Source organism: Panthera leo, chromosome D2 (assembly GCF_018350215.1).
Source record: "Panthera leo isolate Ple1 chromosome D2, P.leo_Ple1_pat1.1, whole genome shotgun sequence".
In the NCBI taxonomy this organism is placed as follows: domain Eukaryota; kingdom Metazoa; phylum Chordata; class Mammalia; order Carnivora; family Felidae; genus Panthera; species Panthera leo.
Window position 1 is genome coordinate 79,083,168 of NC_056689.1, and position 21,771 is coordinate 79,104,938.

A 21,771-nucleotide genomic window follows, 5' to 3' on the forward strand; every position below is an offset into this window, starting at 1 on the left:
CGTCAGGGAAATTTGCAAGAATTTGAAATAGACCGAAAAGGTTACTGGCTCCCAGCCTAGCCGGCCCCTCTAGGGTCATCTGATTTGGGGGGGTCTGCCCCTCTCATTGTCTTTGAGCCAGTAGGCTATGCTGTAGGTTACAGAACACCTAGAACAATGCAAATGATTCTCGTCCATAGTGAGAATGCAATTGATGATTGCCCTGCGGATATTGACTAGTTTCACATTTTCTGCATCCATTTGGGCTTTCCTGATTGCCTCTGTATTTGTGTGTTCCTTGGAGTTTCCTTTGAACTGATGTAACATACTGTTGGTTTGCTCATTAAAGGATGAGTTCAACTTGCTTGTGTCCGTTTCGTATTTTCCGAGACTCGTGATTTTAACATTTACTGAATGTTAAACAGAGTACATCATTTGACTGTACAAGTTCAATGCACAATGTACAAGTGGGGCAATGTATGATCACAAACGATGACAGCAACAACGACGATATCAGCCTGTGACACCCCGGGGATCTCTGTGGACTCAAGCATGATCTTGGAAATGATCAGCAAGAGGCAAATCCTCAGGGGGCCAGCAGGCTGCAAGGAAGGCCAGACGCTCCCTTGGGCTGCATTTCCCGTCTGCGAAGTGCAGAGAAAAATAACAAGCAGGATCATAAAAACGTCTCCGCTGGCTGTATGGTCGACACGCGTGTGCCAATGGGCTGAAGCCAGGTTGCCGAGACACTGCTGACAGCCCCAGTGAGTGGAGGTCCTGGACCAAGGCCATGGTGGGGCTGTCCAGCGTGGTTACTCTGCCTGCACAGACAAGCACAGCCTGCCTTGGTCCTGGAGGGAGGAGGAGACAGAGTCCCTGCTGCCCCACGGAGGAGAAGAGTCTATGCCATCCGTGACTCTAAGAAGGCATTTCTGAATCCAGAGCTGAGGCCGGGGCAGGTCCTTTCTGAAATTCTATTTAAAGAAGCCCATGATCTTGGCCACCTGTTGCTGCTTCCAAGCCGGGGCCATCCGCAACACTCCACAGCTTGGCACAGGATATGGGAGCCCTGCAAGGTTAAAATGTCGGGAACCCTTCATCCACGACGTTGTACAAAGAGCCCAGGCTTGGGCTTGAGGCAGACCTGGGTTCGAATCCCAGCTCTCTTTTCTGCCTGCTGTGTGACCTCCAGAGAGGTGCTTAATTCGATTTCTTCAGTCCATACAAGGAGAATAACAACAGTGTGTACCTAGTGAGCTGGGGGTGGAGGACCTGAGCACATAGGCAGTATGCTGAAAACAGCCCCCCGTACGGCAGTCTACCCCAAATCTGGCTCCCCTCCTCCTTCGGGTAGATGGAAACAGGAGGTCTGATGCAGGCTCTCAAGGCATGAAACAAACCCTACCGTGTTTTGCTTCCAGGTCTGACAGACTCACTCATTCCAGCTCTCCAGGTCTTTGAAATAAAAGGACTGAACCAGGTATGGATCCCAAGCATTTGGCATTGCCATAGTGCAGGACTCGGGAAAACGGAGCCGCTTTCCTAAAACACGACTGCAAAGTTTCAGCAAAACGCTGCTCACGCTCTCTCTTCCTCTTGACCCTCTTCAGATGGATGCTTTGTGGCTGGACAAGAACTTCTGGATGGGGCAGAGCAAATCTGGGGATGACTCCTCAGAGTTATTGGCGGAATTTTCTAACCGCCCTCCCCGGCTCCCCCCAGGAAAACAGAATCTCTGCCGAATTTCCAACATCCGGCGTCCTAAGGGAAGAAATGACAATACTTCTTTGAATCGTTAAGATGTTTGACCCTTCTCAGGCACCCGAAGCCAGAGTTGTAAGCCCTGCAGAGCAGGTGTGTGGGGATCACAGCCCTAGAAGCAGGCCACCCGCAGGTCGGTGCAGGCAGCTGGGCTCATTATGTAAGGTGCTGGAATTCTGTGGCCTGGAAAGCTCCCTGGGTCCATGAAGGAATTAGCCTCCCGTTCTGGCCAAGTGATTAATATTAAGTGAAAAACATTGCTGAGAATCAAAGGGGGCCAGGGTCGGACGTGTCCTGAAATGACTCCCAGGCTGCCGGACCAGTAGCTTCGCCCCGCGCTTCTGGCAGCAGCATCGACTTCGGGAAGGGCCCAGGGGTGCAGTTCCTTTCCTTCCCCTACAAAGACCACGATTTTTCTGAAAGTCATTTCCCCCCCTTGACGACTATTCCAGGAATGTAAGGAGAGTTCATATTTTCTTCTAAAAGTCCGCCTCCAGACTGGGAGCTGTGCTGATGTATATTCATCAGCAGCGACGCAGAGTCAACAAGAAGCTGCCGATGGGCAAATCCGAGAGCACAAAAGAGAGGTCTTTGAAGGGCTCCCCACCCCTCCTACGCCCCCAGAAGGTCCCGCTCAGGAACTGTTTCGAGTGCGTTTGCAATGATTCCATTAACTGTGACCCACGTGTCTCCCTGCCTCAGAGGAGCTGGCTAAGATCTGCACGGACCCTTCTCCAGGGCCCGTGGAAGTCCGTCCACGTTTCTGGCAGAGCAGGGAAGGGCTTATGTTCATGTCCCCAAGGTCACCCCTGGCCCCTGGTGTGGCTTGTGCCCCCTCTCACCTCCTCCTGCGCACACTGTGGGTTGCTCACCGGAGCCCCCTCGACCCGGACTTTGCCTTTTCGACACACGCACACAGGCACACGCATGCAAATGCACACACACACGCACATACCACTCACACCCACCCACACATACCACTCTCGTGGGGCATCTGTGTGTATACAGGTTTTGAACACGGTAATCGGCGGCAGCGAGGGGGTCCCTGGGCAGAGCGCTCTCTGCTCAGGACAGGATGCCTTCCTTTGGGCACACGGACTACCTTTCCCGGCTTCCCTTGCGGTTGGGCTTGGCCACGTGACTTGAGTTCAAGCCAATGGGAGGGGAGCGGGGGCGGGGGGACCCGCCACCCTCTCTGCATATAACAGAAAAGTCCTCAACATCAAGAAGGAACAAACCACTGACCCAGACTGTGTCGGGATGAGCCTCAGACACGTTATGCGCCGTGAAAGACGCCAGACACGAGAGACCACACGTTGTATGATTTTATTCACAGCAAATGTTCAGAATAGGCAAATCTGTAGAGATGAAAAGTAAATTAGGAATTACGTAGGGAGTAGAAACAGGAAATGGGCACACAGGATCTTGGGGGGGGTGTGATGAAAATGTTCTAAAGTTACTGAAAATTACCGAATTGTGCATCTGAAATGGGCAAATTGTATGATATGTGAACTATACCTCGATTAACTTATTTATAAATAAATAAATAAAAGAAATGAGCATGCCATTTATTTCCAGGACTGATACGGTTTTTATTCTATTTTATTTTATTTTTTATGTTGTTTAAAGATTTTCTTTCCCATCACTTACCTACTGTAGTGAATCTCCTCTTTTTAAAAAAAAATTTTGGGGGCGCCTGGGTGGCTCAGTAGGTTGAGCCTCCGACTTCTGCTCAGGTCACGATCTCGCGGTCCGTGGGTTCGAGCCCCGCGTCGGGCTCTGTGCTGACAGCTCAGAGCCCGGAGCCTGTTTCGGATTCTGTGTCTCCCTCTTTCTCTGACCCTCCCCTGTTCATGCGGTCTCTCTCTCTGTCTCAAAAATAAATAAAAGCTAAAAAAAAAATTTAAAAAAAATTTTTTTTTTTTTGTTTTTGAGAGAGAGAGAGAGTGGGAGTGTGCAAGAGGAGGAGGGAGTGGGGGGGGATGGGGGGCGGGGAGAGCAGAGAGGGGGGTGCACGCAGAGGAGGGGAGGGGGGGCAGAGAGAAAGGGAGAGGGAGGATCCGAAGGGGCCCAGGCCGGACAGGGGGCTCGAACTCACAAACCACAAGATCATGACCTGAGCCGAAGGCGCCCTCCCGAGACTGACCTGTCAGAACCCCACACAGGTTCTGCTCCAGCTCCCCTCCCTTCACGCTGACGGAGGCAGGCGAGGACGGAGAGGGGCACAGGGCCCCGAGTGGAGTGCCGCGAGGCAGACAGCCAACCCCCAGGCTGTTCTGTCAGCAGGACCTGAACGGCGCCGTGTTGAAACACGACTTGTTTGGATTTCGGTTTGTCAGCAGCCAGCTCACACGAAGTTGCTTCTGTGCAGAGTTCTATCTGAATCGCGTTCTGGGTCTTTCTCTGGCCACGCCACCGCTGGAACCATTCCTTCTCCAGAAACTCTCTCATCTCCCCCATGTGTCACTGGGTCCTCTCTTCCCTCCCCCGATCCTTCCTCCCTCTGCCTCACCCCTGCCTCTAGGAACTCCAGAATCTCCTCTCTCTTCGTTATGCAGAGCGCAGAAGTCAGGAGACGACCAAGCAGGCCGGATTTAGCAGTGGGAGAGAGAAAGGAGGTGAGGGGATTATAACCCTTGCGTGTTGAGGGTGGGGAGCTGAGCCACGGGGTGGGGGTCAGCCTCTAGCAAACTCTGCTGGAGGCGCCCGGCCCGGCTGAGGCCACAGAGCCGCAAGCACCAGTCGGGGAAAGGACGGAAGCAGACGCGGGGCCGGGCGCCCACAAGCACCCAAGTTTGTCGTCTTCTCCAGAACCAAGGCGGCGCGAGGGCTGCCGCATCAGACGCCTTCTTTAGGTCATAAAAGAGAAAAAGGCGTTGGCTCCCGGCCCGGAAGAGACAGTGAAACGTGGAAGTCCCTCGAAGGGTGCCTATGATCGGCAACCAAAAAGTAATTTTTCAAGCATCACCGAAACTGGGGAGGAGAAAATCCTGGAAAGTGTCGGTGGCAGAAGCAGTGACAATCAGAGGCTACTTTTACAGGCCCGTAGTTATTCGCTGAAGGTGTTGCCAGCGGCTGGGGCGTTTTCTGCATTGGGCGCACTGATGCTGTCCGGCTCCAAGCCCTGCAGAACGCACCCCCACCTCCCCGCCCCCGACACCCTGCACAGCGGGTCGCCCTCACCCTTTTGTAATCAGCCACGTTTGTAATCATGTAGCTTTTCTGCCCACAATCCTCTGAAGACTCCCCACTGCCACCAGGATAAAGCTCCCTTCCCTTAGCAGAAGAGCAGGGTCACCCTGTTCGATTGTTCGGGTTGTGCACTGCACAGGTTTAGGGGTGCTCCGAGAATAGTGCAGTACACAACCCACACAACTGTTCCCTGTGGTCTCGAGTCTAACAATGAAGGTCTTCGGCCCCCAGATCTCTCTGGCCTCCCCTGTGCCCATCTTTGACAGGGACCTTCTGTCTCACCACCTAGAATCCCCAACCGTGAGATTGTGTGCCTCCCAGCCCTTCCGTGCTCCATTCCTTCTGCCCAGAACCTCTCTCGGCCCCGCTTCACCCACGTATTTCCCATTCACCCTCCAAAGCTCAGTTCAGCATCGCATCCTCCAGAAGACGGCCTCTGTCCTCTGCCCTCAGTCCTCTGTGCTCCCCGGGCCACCGGGCACTGCTGCCGTTCCCCTGATACTCAGATCAAAGCACAGACTGCCCTGCATGGCGACCATCCTGTGAGCTCCCTGAGGACAGCATCGGGTCAGGAGATGTGACGTTAGGTTTGGGCTGGCCCTGGTGGAGCCAGAAGTGGAGTCACAGATGGTCCTACCTCAGCCGGGAGAAGGGCCAAGAGGGAAATGCCGAGAAGAGCCAGAAGGAAAATGAGACCAGGTAGAGGGCCCTGCGACATTAAAGCCAGTGTCACCACTGGGAACTTGGAGAAAAGACGGCAGAGATCATTGTTGAAAATACTCACTGTGCCCACCCCCTCCCTGCCACACCTCTCCTGTCCACCCAAGCCTTTACGGCCACTATCCCCCGCCCACCTCGGGGCTGGCAAGACACCTGCTAATTCAGCCTGGTGACAGCGTCCTGGGAGGGGCCGGAGGTGGCAAGAGTAATATGGGCAGGTCAATGCAAGCAGCACCACTCTCAGTGGGCGATGGGACAGGCCTAGGATGTGACCCAGCGAGGTCCTTATATTATATGACAGTACTAACGGGACCCAAAGAACCAAGGGTACGTATGCAATTTAATCCCCCTGAAATGTGATACAGAACCCATCTCAGCTGGAGACACAATACCCCCTCCTAAGACCACAGGGCGCTTGGCCCACATGCCCTGGTGATGAGCACCTCGGGGAGAGCGTCTTTGCTTACCTTGACAGATAATAAAACTGCGTAATCACGGAGATTAAAATGCAGTCACAGAGATCAACCGAGAGCCACCAGAATCCCGGATTCTGCTGGAATGATTAAAATTCTCCAGATGGGCCTTTGATACACAAGTTCAGATAATTGGATTCTCTCCAAAGGGAGAGCTCTTTCTTTCTGGGTCCACACAGCAAACACCTACTTGAGCGTTCAGGCCAGGAAGGCTCTGTGGGGCAAGTGACAGCAGCCTGGGGGGGGGGGGGGGGGGGAGGGCGGGCCGCGTGCAGAGGACAGTTTCTCCAAGACGGTCGCAAAACCTCTTCTTTACGGAACCAAGGGCCTCGTTTCATTTTATCTTGTTGTGCTTTGTTTTTCAATGAAGGCGAGGAGTGAAGAGCTCTCGGTTCTAGACTAGGTTTCTAAATCTTGGGCTTTTTTCTTTTTTTCTCTCAATGAGAAACGGATCATAATGGAGGCACTTTGTGATGTACGTTAAACGCAGACACATCCAGAGAAAACACATGAAAAGGCAGACATAACACAAGTCTGTGCACCAGTGTTCACATGCATATGCATTAGCTCATGGTACCTTAAAATAAGCCAGTTTCTGGTCTTTCATTATGCAGGAAAGGGAGTATTTTCCAAACACTTTCTCAATTAAGGGGAAATGGCTCTGGCAGCGTTCTTCCCCGACAGTCCTCACTCCAGTCCCATTCCTTCCTTCCTGCTCATTGTCCTTTCTGCAGCATTGACGGGTTCTTCCCTTTGAGTATTCTGTTACTCACCAGTTAGAAGGGGGAAAAACATCATTTCGCCAGGCCACAAAGAAGCAGAAGGGTATACTAATTAAACGTAAGAGATTTGGAGCTAGAAGAGCCAGGTACAACGGGCCCCCGGGGGGCTTGAGCGTCGGTTGAGCGTCCCACTCTTGATTTCGGCTCAGGTCATCATCCTGGGGTGGTAGGATCGAGCCCCGCGCTGGGCTCCATGCTGAGCATGGAGCTTGCTTGAGATTCTCTCTCTCTCTCTCTCTCTCTCTCTCTCCCTCTGACCCTCTCCCCAGCTCACATGCTCTCTCTCTCTCAAACTAGGAAGAAAGAAAGAAAGAAAGAAAGAAAGAAAGAAAGAAAGAGAAAGAAGAGAGAAAGAAAGAAGAGAGAAGGAAGGAAGAGAGAAAGAAAGAAAGAAAGAAAGAAAGAAAGAAAAGAAAGAAAGAAGAAAGAAAGGATGGAAGAAAGAAAGAAAAAAGAAAGAGAAAGGAAGAAAGAAGAAAGAAAGGAAGGAAGGAAGGAAGGAAGGAAGGAAGGAAGGAAGGAGCTAGGTACAGGTGTCTCAGCCACTAACTGCTTGTAGGTGAGCACCTCTCCAGCCTCTGCGTCCCCATCTATCCACGGAGAGCAGGGAGATAAGGTTTGCATGAGATGATGCCGGTGGGGGGGTGTGAGGAGGGCCTACTCGAGCGTAAGCTGTATTATCACATTTCACAAATTGTACACACACAGCGCACCGTTAGCCCAGCTTCTCGGGCTGGAAGGGGTCTCGGAGACCCTCTAGTGCGATCATCCCCTTACAGGGGAGGCTGATGCGGGTGGGCAGGAGCAGGGGGCTCACTGGCGCCAGGCGGTGGGGAGGTGGAAGCTAGTCCTTCCTGGTACCTACGATGTGCTGCGGCCCACGCTCGGCACCGTGGCTGCCACCTAGGTCCCCGCAGCCTGGTCCCCATTTGCCTGCCTGCCGGGCTGACGCGGCCCCTGGCAACGCTCCGCGCCCCAGGCGAATGGCGTGGGCCCGAGCTTGCTTAGCTGTGTTCCTGGCCATCAGGCCCCAGAAGGCATCCCCCTGGCCCCCCATCTGGGACACCAGAGCAAGTAACAGACCACCGCCGCCACCACCACGCTCGCGAAAAGGACAACTGATCCTGAAAACACAGGTTGGATTACGGACTCCAAGAACAAGGGAAAAGTCAGGCTTTGGGAAGGACCCGAAGCAGAAGAAGCCGTGCCCTTGGAGACCCAGGACATCTCCAATCTCCTGGGCGCATCTGTGCCATTGTCTCCCGGGCGCCAGGCACAGAGCAAAACGCTCTCATCGCATCCTCCCGCGACCAGGGTGGAGCCAACCCAGGGCTTGTCTCCGTTTCACGTTCGGAAACAGAGGCACAGAGCAGGTACCGGCCTGCCCAAGCTCAACCCGGCCGATCCGCCAGGGAGCTGAGATCTGAACCAAGCCATCTGGGGGCTCTGTCACTCTGATTGGGCCAAGCAGGTCAGGGCTTCCCGGCCCCGAGCAGTCAGCATGGCCCGGAGGCAAGAAGACATTGGCATCTAAGGGCAGGAGAAGCTTCCGCCAGAGCTAAGAGCCAACGTGATCCACTCCAGTGTCACCTTTGAGTTCCAGCAGTGAACTCAACCCTCTTCCCAGCCCGGAGCCGCCGTCTTGCCCACTCTTAGGGCGGTGCCTGGAGCAGAGCCGTCTCTCCTGGGGCCCTGAGTCTTACGTGAGGGCTTCCTCAGTGGTCTCCTCACCCCAGACAGAGACACCCAGAGGCCTGAGAGCGTCACAGCATCTCTAAGCCCCCGGAGACCGTGCAAGCCCGCACGCAGGGGCCACACAGCGCACAAATGAATGGAGGAGTGAACGGCGTCCCCCAGTCTCTTCCTGCCCCACGTGCACGCTCGGTTTCTCTCCACTCAAGCTCCAGCTTGGAAGGGGCACAGTTCAAGACCGGACAAAGAGGGGGCAGCAGGCAAGCTTGCTGTTCTGGGAGAGTCGGACCCCAAACCCGAGTACCCGGCCCCAGATATAGAAGGGGGAAGAGGGGAGCCCCCAACAGTCTCCTTCCGGAATGGCTTTGGGCAATTAGTTTCTTTGCCCGTCTCTCAGGGTTTGGCCCTACCAAGCAAGCCCCATCCAAAGCACAGGGTGCCCCCGCCTGCCCCCCTGCTGACCATGGACCCTTTTTCTCCGAGAGTCAGGTGCTCCCAGAGCCTCTCAGACTGGCCCCACTCCGCAGGAAGCAGGGGGACCCCCCCCCCAACACACACACACATACACACACACGCCCCCTTGCCAGGCTCTGGTCTGCCAGCCTTCAGCTCCTTCCCTGCCCTGGGGATGTCGAATGAGGTTAGCCGCCTTTCAAAGCGGAAATTCTTTGTTCTTTTGTTCTGTTTTGTTTTGAAATGAAGCAAACCAGATGGAAAAGAGAAAACTCAAAAGAAATGTTTTAAGAATAACGGCTTTTATTTGGGGGGGGGGTTAAAAAATGCTCATTAAAAAGAAAATGCAAGCCATAGAAAAAGGACCAAAAGATGTCTGTAAAATTAAGGGAGAAAAAGAGCGTAAAAACGGTGGGACCTTGGGATTATAATATTTTGAGGGCACCGTGTGTCCGAGTTGGGCTTTCTGCTGTGAAAGATGAGGGGCCCCACCGCTCGCCCCCCCTTCCCTTCCAGTTTGATTTGCTGGTACCATGATTTACACCTGTCAGCGCCCTAACACCTATGTTCTATTTGTGCTGTGATTCCAAGAAGGGTAGGCTCTTATTCCCGAACAGAATAGAGTCTATACTCCCCACCAACCGCTTTAGGACCCTGGCTGGTTTCTGAGAGCTGTGGTTTGATTTCTCGGGGTTCTGTTCGGAACCGTCTGCCACTTCTGTATCCCAGGGACTGCGGGGTCACATTTCCCTTCCCTGCAGGCTCCGCAGACCTTGACCACAATCCTCAGCCACTGGAATGCCGTGGGGGGGGGGGGGGGGGGAGGGGAGGGTTGGTGCCTTGTTTCAGTTTGTTTGGCTTTGTTCTTCATAGGATTCTGCCTCTGTCCTGGTGCTCAGTAGCTAAACGTGGTTATGTCTCAGCATTAATCCCTCTGTGCCTTTTTTTTTTTCTGGGACACAGGATACTTTGTTGGATTCAAGATGCAAGTCCTTCCGGGGTGCCTGAGTGGCTCAGTGGGTTAAGCGTCCAGCTTCGGCTCAGGTCACGATCTCGCGATCCATGGGCTCGAGCCCCGCTTCGGGCCCTGTGCCAACAGCTCAGGGCCTGGAGCCTGTTTCGGATTCTGGGTCTCCCTCTCTCTCTGCGCCTCCCCCACTTGTACTCTGTCTCTCTCCCTCTCTGTCAAAAATAAATAAAAACATTAAAAAAAATTTTTTTTTTTAATTAAAGATTCAAGTCCTTCTTCTGGAAAGTTTCATTCTTGTCTTCCCTCAAACGTCTTCTCTGATCCGTCCGTTCTGGCCTCCTCTTTGGAAGCACCCTCTCATCCTTTGCTTCCGTGTGAATCATCTCCACAATCACGTTTGCCTCTCTGTTGGTGCAAGTTTGTTTTGCACGATTTGGTCAGACTCGTGTTGATAGGTTTTTGCTTTTTTGCATGTGATTTTTGTCCCTGCAATGCTTTATTTTTCTTCTTCACCGTTTCCCCATTGCTGCCAGCTCGCCTTTCGTGTTTTTCTGCTGTCCCAGAGCCTCGTGCTGGAAACATCCACAGACCTCAGCCGAGCCCCCTTCTTCAAGACCCCCGCGTCTGTGGTTTCTGCGGGATCGCGGGCAACTCGTTTGATCTTTTCCTTTCCTTCGGCGAGCAAGCCCGCCTTAGAAGCGGCCTGCTGTTCATCTGACTTCTACTTCCATTCCTTTCCTCCTCGCTTTTTCTTCTTGCTAAAACTGCACATGGGTCTTAGGCGGGTTCCTTTCTGTCTGCCGCTCGGCTCGATGGGCTCAGCTCTCCACTGTAAATAGTGTGGACAGGAGCAAGTGAAGTGAATCATCTAATCAAGTCAGGAGTCAGGCCCTTTCCCGGGGCCACGACTCACCCCCAGGTCCCATGCTTGGGAAGTGTGGAGTCATCACTGCCTGGCTCCCAGCAGTGCCCCTGAGTGGGGAAGATGGTCACAGAGCCCGTGGTGGCCTCCTGTCCCAGCTCCATCTCCTGGGCCCACGACCGTGCTGTCGCTGAGGTAGGACAGCATGGGAGATGTATCTGGGAGGAAGCGTGTCATAAGCAGGGCGTGGGGTGCAGGAGCGCCCGGAGTTCTGTTTTGGCTTCAGCAGGCTTACCCTTCACCCAGATGAAGACATCGCGTTGACAGATGCATTTACGAATTATTTCTCTGATAATTTTCTCCTCTCCGCTATCTTTGTGCCCTCTTTCCGGCATTCTTCTGCAGATATTAGACTTTCTAACTTGATCTTCTGATTTTCTACCTCGTCTCTCCTGTTTTCCCTTTTTCTTTCTCTCCCCAATTTCTTCCGACTCGTCTAGGGTTTTGTAAATAGATGCTATCGTATTTCCAGTCTCCGAGAGCTCTCCTTGGAGCTCTGCTCTGGCACATGCAGAGAGGCAAGAGCTGGCCTGGCCTCCCCACTCTCCCTTCCCATCCCTGCTTACCCTGGACCATCCCTTGTGCATACAAATGGTCACCGCCCCCAGATCCTCAAAGTCTGTGCTCTGTCCCTCACCCTGCAAATAGCCCCCCTTAGCCTTGGCCATGTTGTGGGCCTAGAAGTACTCACCCAATAGCATGGTCGATCCGGGGGCATAGGACTAAAGAAGGAAGCCAGCCCAGCCCCAGAAGGACTTTGCAGCCATTTCGACAGAGACTTTTAAGAGACTTCTTTCCATGAACTGAAGCATCATCCAGAAAGAAGGGGGCGCGGTCTCCAGGTGGGCATGTCAACTTGACTTTTAGACTCTTTGACCCTCTGGGAATGGGCATGGCCAGAAGAAGTCCAGAGAAAGACAGGTAACAAGCCTCGGAGAGTGGGCCAGCTCTCAGCATCTTAGGAGACCTTCTGATCTCACTTGTGTCTAGGGCAAAAAGGACAGAAAACGCTTCCCCATCCCAAGCTTGGCTCAAAGAAACAAACTTTCAGAAAGATTTTGCACGTTCTGATCTTTTTAAAAAATGTTTACTTATTTTGAAGAGACAGAGAGAGAGTGTGCACGTAGGGGAGGGGCAGGGAGAGAGGGAGAGAGAGAGAATCCCAAGCAAGCTCCACCCTCAATGCGGAGCCCAACTCAGGGCTTGACCTCGTGAACCATGAGATCCTGACCTGAGCTGAAACCAAGAGCGGGACACTTAGCCAACTGAGCCCCCCGGGTGCCCCTGTTCGTTCTAATCTTACAGTATCACCCAACCCCCTCCCAATTTGTCCCCACCTTCCAACACCAGAGTAACGCACATCTTCCGAGAGACAAAACCAAGGAGGCAGGAGGGAAGTTTGGGGGGTTGCCTGTTACGGGCCCCGTCTTCTACGTGAACCCAGCGTGCTCTACGGCACAACCAGTTAGGGCTTGGTCCCCCACACGCTTCTGTCTTCTTGATGCCTAATGTCCCTACGTCCAACTGCCAAGCTACACTGACATATATTCTAGCCAGGGAGAAAGTCGGTGGTCCAGTCCGTGGTCCTCAGCCTTCAGGATTTCAGGAATCTGAAATTACTCTTAACGTGAAGTTCAATCGGGGACTGATACTGGGTCGCCAGCTTAAAACAAACAAACAGAACAAAGCAGAGGAATTACAAGCACATTCTTTCACCACAATCCCATTAAAGAATGCCCATCACACAGCCACAAGGACGGGCACAGCACACTCCCAGCATCGAGGCTATTCCTGTAAGTTGAACGAACTTAGCTTTATGAAAAACTCATTACCTTTTCTTTATTTTTCACACTTTGCCTTAGAGCAGGGAACACACGGCTCTTCCTTCATTTTCTCTGCGGAGACCACTGTTTGGAAATGACTTCTTTAAAGCAAGTAAGAGGAGAAAATTAAGAAGCCATTATGTTAACGCAGGGTCATGCCAGTTCCCAGATTCCTGGGGCAGTGACAGGAGCGGAGAGAAAAGAGAAGAGAATGCGGTCTGGAAGGTCGGCCCGTGGCCGTGGCTTGTCCCACTTCTGTTTAAATATCCGGCCTCCCACAGGCACATAAAAAGATGCTCAATGTTGCTCCTCATCAGGGAAATACAAATCAAAACCACACTGAGATACCACCTCACGCCAGTCAGAGTGGCTAAAATGAACAAATCAGGAGACTATAGATGCTGGAGAGGATGTGGAGACACGGGAACCCTCTTGCACTGTTGGTGGGAATGCAAACTGGTGCAGCCACTCTGGAAAACAGTGTGGAGGGTCCTCAAAAAATTACAAATAGACCTACCCTATGACCCAGCAATAGCACTGCTAGGAATCTACCCAAGGGATACAGGAGTACTGATGCATAGGGGCACTTGTACCCCAACGTTTATAGCAGCACTTTCAACAATAGCCAAATTATGGAAAGAGCCTAAATAAATGTCCATCTACTGACGAATGGATAAGGAAATTGTGGTTTATATACACAATGGAATACTACGTGGCAATGAGAAAGAATGAAATCTGGCCCTTTGTAGCAACGTGGATGGAACTGGAGAGTGTTATGCTAAGTGAAATAAGTCATACAGAGAGAGACAGATACCATATGTTTTCACTCTTATGTGGATCCTGAGAAACTTAACAGAAGACCATGGGGGAAGGGAAGGAAAAAAAAAAAGGTTAGAGAAGGAAGGATCCAAAACATAAGGGACTCTTAAAAACTGAGAACAAACTGAGGGTTGATGGGGGGTGGGAGGGAGGGGTGAGTGGGTGATGGGCTCGGAGGAGGGCACCCATTGGGATGAGCACTGGGTGTTGTATGGAAACCAATTTGACAATAAGTTTCATATTAAAAAGAAATAATAAAATAAATAAATAAATAAATAAATAAATATCCGGCCTCCATGGACTCGGACTGGCCCGTGGTCCCAGCAGGTGCTGCTCCCACACCTGTTGCCAAGTTCATCTCTCCCAGGTAGAATCTAGACTGTAAGCTCTTTGGAAACACAAGCTTTGCTTGGTTTTCCTCTTGTCTCCAAGGCCAGGACTAGGGTGGAGTTTGTCCCTCATCTTAATACCCCCCAACTTGGGGCACCCGCTTCTTCCTGCCCTCCAGGCACCTGCTCACTCGGCCTCCTCGTCTCTCCCCACGCCTGCAGTGCCCTCCCTTCTGCCTTCCCATAATGCTTTGGAGCCCGGCCCGGGTCCCCTCCCCTCCCACAGGAGTCTCCCTGTCCCCTCAGCCAGCCCCCTCTTCCTTCTCGGCTACCTCCAGCCGTTCTCGAATGCACCACAGGTGTGGCCACTATGCCAGTGAAGTCACACGCTGCCATGGATGTGGCACTTTGCTTCATCTAGAAGAGTAAAATGCCCCCGGGGTTTACGGAGGCCTGGGCTCCGCTCCCTCCCTGAGAACTGGAACAGGGCTGGGCACGATCAAGCTCTCAGACCAGAGCAAGAGACCGGGAACCTCAGAAGAGGTCAAAGCTCGGCTTCCTGGGTGTGGCGGGGCCCCCAGCTGTCCCACCTTACCCTGCCGGGAGGTGGCTCTGGACTGGGGAGACCCCGCAGCCTCTCTGGGCACACTCCGAGCTCTGCGGTTGCTGTGCTGGCCAATGACCGTGCCTATAAATACGACAGTCCAGGGACTATCTTAAGGTTTTAGGAACCTCTTTGTAAAACAGATTAAGAGATTCAGTGTGAAACTCTTCTCCTTGTTTCAAGTTCCCCCTTCTTCTCCTTTTTTCAAGTTCCCCCTTCCCCTCCCATCAGTCACACCAGCCCTGGCTCCAGTTGCCTTCGCTCTGTGTTTTGCAAGTTAAAATAAAAGCTTCTTTTTCAGAAACAGATGGAATGAGCTTCCCTCCCCTTCCCCTCCAGTGTTACTACTGGATTGGGTTACCAATCCCATTTTTCCTGGCACACGGGCATCAAGGAGGCTTTCTAAATGGGGTGTCTTTCCCTCCCCGAAAGATAAGCTGTTCCAATGGGGACGTGATGGGGTGGCTAACCGGCCTTGCTCGTCCAGAACATTCCCAGCCTCAGCACTGGAGCCTCAGTCCTGGGCAAAACCACACGGCTGGTATTAGAAGGAGGGCTTGCTGCAGAATCGTCGAACGTTCCAGCTCTGGAGGCGAGGATTTCCAGATGATATGGAACGGCAAAATCCTTATTTCAAAGGAAAACTTCCAGGAAGCACTGTGCACGCAGGAGCCTGCAGCCCGAGGCACCTTCACTCGGTGCTCCTGGAATACGGCACCAGCCTGGGACTCCCGGTCTTCTCTGCCATCTTCCAGCCCCACCCAACCCCCAAGAGGATGGGGGTCCCTCGTCACCCCAAAGCATAGCCCTGGGAGAGAGTTTGCAGTGCCTGTGATGAATGATAGCAGCTGAGAAGTGGCGGCCCCAGGACGGAAACGCCTTCCCAAGACCACACGTCTGGGGCAATAGAACTCAGGCTAGAACCCTTTTTCCTTAATTTCCAGAAGAGGCACCGAGATGCACCAGCCCACACTCCCTGGCAGTGCTCCCAGCGCCCTTCACACATTTGCTTTCTAAACTTGGAACAAACCCATGTGCTCCAAACCCAGTCTCAGAAACACCGCCACCTAAAATCACACACACACACACACACACACACACACACACACACAAATGCATGCATGCGCACCACCTGGGCCATGGCTATTTAAGGGAGGCTGGCCGCCCCCAGTCAGGCACTCTGGGGGCGCCCGGGTGGCTCAGTCGGTTGAGCGTCCGACTCCGGCTCAGGTCATGATCTCACGGTTGACGAGTTCGAGCCCCACGTCGAGCTCTGTGCTGAGAGCTCAGAGCCTGGAGCCTGCTGCGGATTCTGGGTCTCCCTCTCTCTCTCTGCCCCTCTCCCGCTCATGCTCCGCCTCTCTCTGTCTCAAAAATAAAAAATATAAAACATTAAAAAAAAATTTTTTTAATAAAAATAAATAAATAAAAAATCAGGCGCTCTGACCTTCCACGGCTTGGCGTGGACAGAAGGAAATGCAGTGTTGAGGGGTGTGGTTCGCGGTCTACGCCGGCCCGTCCACACGCTGCATCGACTGGCTTCGAAAGGCCTGGGTATTTACCAGCCACTGCTCACAGCTGGTGTCCAAACCCCACATCCTCACTGCACAGAGCCTCCGCGTCGTGGTGAATCTGTTCTCCCCCTGCATCGGCAGTGACCACCCTGAAGCTAGAAACCTCCACCCTCAGAAACTTGGGCGCCACTCCCCAGCCAGACCTGCAGACCCTCCGTGATGAGAAATGACCTGACTCATTGTGGGAGGAAGGGGCAGGTCTGCCCATCTCCGTCCTTCATTAGGCTGGAGGGGCCCTGGGGGGGTGAGGACACCCTCAAGCTGCGAGCCACAGCTGTCCCCTCCCCCCCCCACCCGGGGCCAGAACAGGCTTTCCTGGAGTCGTGCACCCAGGGCTGAGAACCTTCTCAGTGCCTGAACCACCTGCCTGGGCGCCCCCTCCCCATCTCCACCCGCCGGGGTTGGAGGAGGCTGATGGTGGGTCATTGTGCAAAGTGCTTAGCGGTAAAGAGATACACTGAGGCACGTTTGTTTGAACATATGTTGATTTGAGCCAGAGGTTTGGAACACTCCACCGACAGGAGCTGGAGGAGAGGTTTTTGTAGAGAAGACGTCGAAGCAGACCAAGGAAATTTATTTGGCTGTAGCTTCAGTAGTTGCCTTACCGGGGAAGAGCTAGTTGTCTGGGACCCAGTGTTCTGAAGTTTCATTTTCTCCAGTCAAGGGCACGGACTTGGGCTTCGGTTTGGGTTGACTTACGTGGGCAACCAAGGCATCAGAGCCGCCCAGTGTAACGGCCTCCTTGTTTCATTACTGTAACGCTGGTGACATGGCCCATTCATTCCTCCATCCAAACCGGCAGGACCCGTGTGCGTGGGTCGTCGTAAAGTAACTGTCGGCTCCTCTTGAAGCTTTCCTGCTAGCAAAGGCTCTCGGATTTCCATGTTATCCTCACAACACTGTGAAACTAGCTGCAGCGTCGCCTCCCCTTCCGTGGGCAGATGGGGAAACTGAGGCTCTGATCTGCCCAAGGACCCGTGGCACATCCGTGAGTGCTGCTTTCCTGGCCCCCCTCCTGCACGCGCCACAGCGTGGCCACTCTCAGCCCAGTGCACCGGCCGCCAGCGCCCCTCCCCGCTCCGATCTGAGGGCAGCCTCTGGGACGGCAGAGCCCCCATCTCACCCGTCACCCCAGGGACGTCAGGGGCGCTGGGGTCCGCACTTGGTGAATGACCAAAGCAGGAAAGGAAGAGCTCCGTGTCTCCCCGCCCTTGTCCCACACCCGCCATCAAACAGTGGCGGGGCTTTCCAAGAAGCCTCAAGATCCTGCTGGGGCCCCCTGAGCTCACGGGTCATTCTAGTGCTTTACCACTCGCAGGGAGATCAGTGCTAGAGATTCAAGCTGAGTCAGCCACGACGACGCAGAAGAAAGCCCTGGGGACCGAGGAAGGGGCTCAGGAGGCCTGGGCTGGAGCCCCCGCTCTGCCAGGGGCTGACGATCCAGGGCAAGTCACTTCCCCGCAGTCGGGCCTGTCTCCTCCTTGTTTATGAAGGAACCAGACCAAATCACCCCAGCTCTATGTGCCTGGCCTTCGTTCTAGAATTAATATTTCGACTGAGTCAGAGGAAACCTGGCAAAACGAAGATGATGAGCACGAAAGGTTTCATTTTGGAATTTGCACAACGCACACACCTTCTATTAAAATACGGACGGACGCAGGAGGCCGCCAACACAAGCTGCTGAAGCAGAGAAGGAACAGGACTGCGTCCAGTGGACTTTGTCGGAAAGAATGGCCAGCCCGGGACGGGGTGGGGGGGTGGGGGGGGCCGCTGGTGACCTCGGGAGCAAACTCTGGGCTGAGGTTAAGCCGGATAAAGGAGCGTCGTGCAGGGTCCAGTCTTCTGTGCTGTGACCCACAGAGAGGACATGGGCCCCCAGGCACTGCTGTGTCCTCTGTCCCATCCGCGCCCCCGCCTCCTCTGGCCACACAAAGCCCCAGCTGAGCGCCTGCTGCCCGTGCCCAGGCCGCCAGGGGAGGGGCGTGAAGAAGCAGTCTTATGTCTCTCTGGGGGCTTCTGGAATGATCCCAGACCCATATATAAATGCAGGGTTTCCTTACTTTTCAGGGCTGGCGCTGAAACTCAACCTCTAAGCGTTTAAAAGAAAGAGCAGGAAAACTCGATCCCTTTCCTTCCACGGCACGCTGGGGCCGGGGCTTGGCGGGGTCACGTCTCTTTCAGAGAAAATCCCGCACCGGCACCGCGCACGCTGGACGCAGCAGCCGAGAGATCCGGGAGGCCGGCCCCGCCCGCGGGCTCACAGAGCTCAGACACAAGCAGGTTTCTGGCTGGGGAGCGTCCGCCTCTGCTTTGGCTGCCCGCACCCCACCTCGAGATACTGGGGTCCCCAAAGGCTTCAAGCGTTCCACAGCGTAAGAAAATTGTATATATCATCTATTTCTGTCGTGTATCATCTATCACGTATCCATCGACCTCAGATTAGAGAACAGACATGCTTCTGAGCAGTTCTCCGATATCAACCCATTTAGTCCCATTTTACAGATGAGAAAACAAATTGTGCAGAGCCAAGGTCACTTTGCACTGAATGGTGGCGCCCAGGCCGGTCTGGAATGCAGACTCCTAACCTCTGTGCCAGGCTGTCTAGGCAGGACAGGGTGGAAATGAAATGGGTGGGTGGCGGGGCGGGGTGGGGAGGGGGGATTGGCGCACAGGCTTGTCATGTGGGCTCAGCAGGCCTAGAGCCGGCTACCAGCCGCTGGCTCGGTGACCAAGGCAGCTCGCGCTGAAAAGGCGGCAGAAAGGAGGAAGGGAGCAGTCCTCTCTCAAGATCTGGGCCTCAAGCCCCCACACCCGCAGCCCCCAGGAGGCAGGTGAGCCAGGACATCCCTGTCGATGGAGTAGGGCAGGGCACGGTAGGAAGGGAGGCGGACCTGGCTGAGAACTCCCAGAGACTTTCTCTTTGATGGGGACTAACTTGGGGCCTGGAGGGAGTCAGGGAGTTAGGCATCCACGGGCTCTTGGGGAAGCTGGCGCCTCTCACTGGAAGCCGCCTCCAAGCACATTCCCAGGACCAGCCTGCCCTCTGCTGGACCCATCGAGGGACGCGAAAATGGAGTTCGCATTCTCACATCGGGGACTCAGCGGCCCCTTTCAGGTCCAAGCTCGTAACCTGAGAGTGACAATTCACAAAAACAATAATAGAGTACCAGGTATCCATGAATCACCCAAGCTACCCACGTGTTCGGACTGAGAACTGTCCGTTTATACCCTGCAGGTCAGTGAAATGCCCGCTTGAATTACATAAAATGAGCAGCGGATTTTTTCCCAGCTGGGGGCAGGGAGGGGGTGTAGAGGGTCAGCGGGTAAAAGAGCCGGGCTCCAGGCCGCCTCATCTCTGCACGCTGGGGCCATTCAGATCAACGTGGGACATAAGAGTATCGCTCTCTTTCCAGAGTTCGCTCCCCTTGACCGCCTGCCAGTAGGTCCTTAACAAGGGACCTTGTGATACAAACCGGGGTTCAGGTTCCAGAGGCAGCTTGGAATTCGACCCTCAAGACCAACATGCCTAAAACATTTGACTCAGGGCTTCGCTGAAACCCTCGACATTTAAAAACAGGGGCTGAGGTGCAAACAGCGTTCAGAAAAGTGTTTTGTAAACTACCACCTTCAACTGAGATGCCCCCCCCATTAATTTCATTGTTATAGTCAGTCTAGATATTTTCAGAGCTTTCCATCAGTTGCCACAGACATGCTCTCGGCTCCCACAGGACACAAATGGAAGATCAGAAGTCCTGTGGGAAAAGATTTGCATCTTTTCGTGACCCAGACTTAATCACCCATAAAATCCCAGCCTCCAGGCAGACTGGCTTCTCGTCAGCTGGTTTTACTTGAGTATTCGTGAAAGAAAGTCTGGCGTGGCGCTCCCTCAGGGGGACCCTGGGCTCTGCTCGTGGGCCACCATCTACGGCAAGAACGAACTTGACCGGACACAACCCGGGAGGCAGGACAGGCAGTCGTGTTCTCCACCTGGACCTAACCTGGGAGTCCAGTGCCCATTCGCCTAATAGCAGCAAACGGAATCTAGCCGCTGGGGGCACATGTCAGGGAGGACCCAGATTCTCTGGGCCCCAGCTATACATTTTCCCTCCAAGGACTCGGCTTTTCCTCAGGATGAAGGCTCATTTCCCTGCAGGGGACAGAGTCCCCGTGCTCCAGACTCTTGCAGTAGAAGCGTCGTGTGTTCCCATCCACACCTCTCCCCCTAAGCCGTCCCTGTCTGCCGCTCAGGCCAAAGCCTCTCTCCCTCTGCCCCAGTCCAAGCCTCTGGGGTCTCCCTCCCAAACGCATCCCACGTGTGACCTCCCCTACCAGCTGCCTTGTTTCCCCGATCCTAGGACTGCGGTGTTCATACAGAGCCTCACAGCCACGTGTCACAACTTAAATCTCAGTGAATTAACATAAAGTGACATTGAAAATCCAGCCCCTCAGTCACACCAGCGGGGCTCCCGTGCTCAGTGGCCACAAGGGGCCGGTGGCTGAGCACTGGACAGCACAGGTACAGAGCATTTCCACCATGGCCGCAAGCACTGCCCCAGGATCTACCCCGGAACAAAAGAGACCAGGATCCCCGCCTGCTCCTGGGTGTCCTGCCCCCACCCTGGTCCATCTTCCACGTGGCAGGCGGTGGGGGCAGGAGGGGGGTTCCTAAAGCCTAAAGCAGCTCGCATCACGCTTTTGCCTAAATCCTCCCGTTGCCGATTCCAGTGGCCAGAAAAAAACTCAAGTTCCCTCCGCGGCCAACCAGGACTCAAGTTCACCCAGCTTCCAGCAGCAGCATCTATGGAGCACAAACCGTGTGTCAGGCAGGCACTGAGCTGAGAGCTTACAACAGGAGGCATCAGGGGGCAAAAAGTCAAAACTCCTCACCTCCGCGGAGCTCTTGACGGGGAGGTGAGACAGCGATGGTAAGTACGCAAAAGCAACTTAGTAACTAAGTGATAATCGCAGAGAAGATGAAAGCCCCGTGACAAAAAGAAGAGCAGAGGGTCAGGGTGGCTTTCCTGCCAGGTGAGGGGAGTGTCCCAGGCAGGGGCATCCCAGTGCAGCGGGGTGATGGAGGTGCGCGCTTGGGTAGCAGCCATGGAGAAGGCAAGGGGTGGTCAGAATCGGGACTTAGTTCAAGGATGTGCCTGCGGAATCCCAGCCAATGGGGCGTGGGTGGGAGAGCAGAGCTGAGAACGGCTCCTGGCGGGGGGCCTGAGCTGTGGGGAGGCTGGAGGTATCGGCCCTTGAGGCAGGGAAGGAGGCCGGCAGCAGGTGCCTGAGGCGGTGAAGGTCAGCGAAGGTCAGGCGTGTGAGGTGCTCGCTAGACGTCCCGGCCGTAAAGACAAACAGGCGGCCGGATGTGGCAGTCCAGAACTCTGGAGAGAAGTCCGGCCGGAATGAACTACAGCGATGCCCCCTTCCCCTCTCGGCCTCAGTGGGGCCACCCACACCCATGTCCCTTTCCTGTCCTGGCCTCCTGTCCAGGCAGCACTGCACCCAGCCACACTCTCCCGCACTGCCCTGTCTCACGCTTTCCGTGGCCCAGAGTAGCCCCAGAAAGGACTTCAACTGGTTGTGTGTTTTCCTGCCTCCTCCAGGAAGTGCCCTGATTTCCTTGAGGACAGACACTCATCTTGCCCGGGGCTATGTTCCCAGCCCTAGAACAGTCCCCA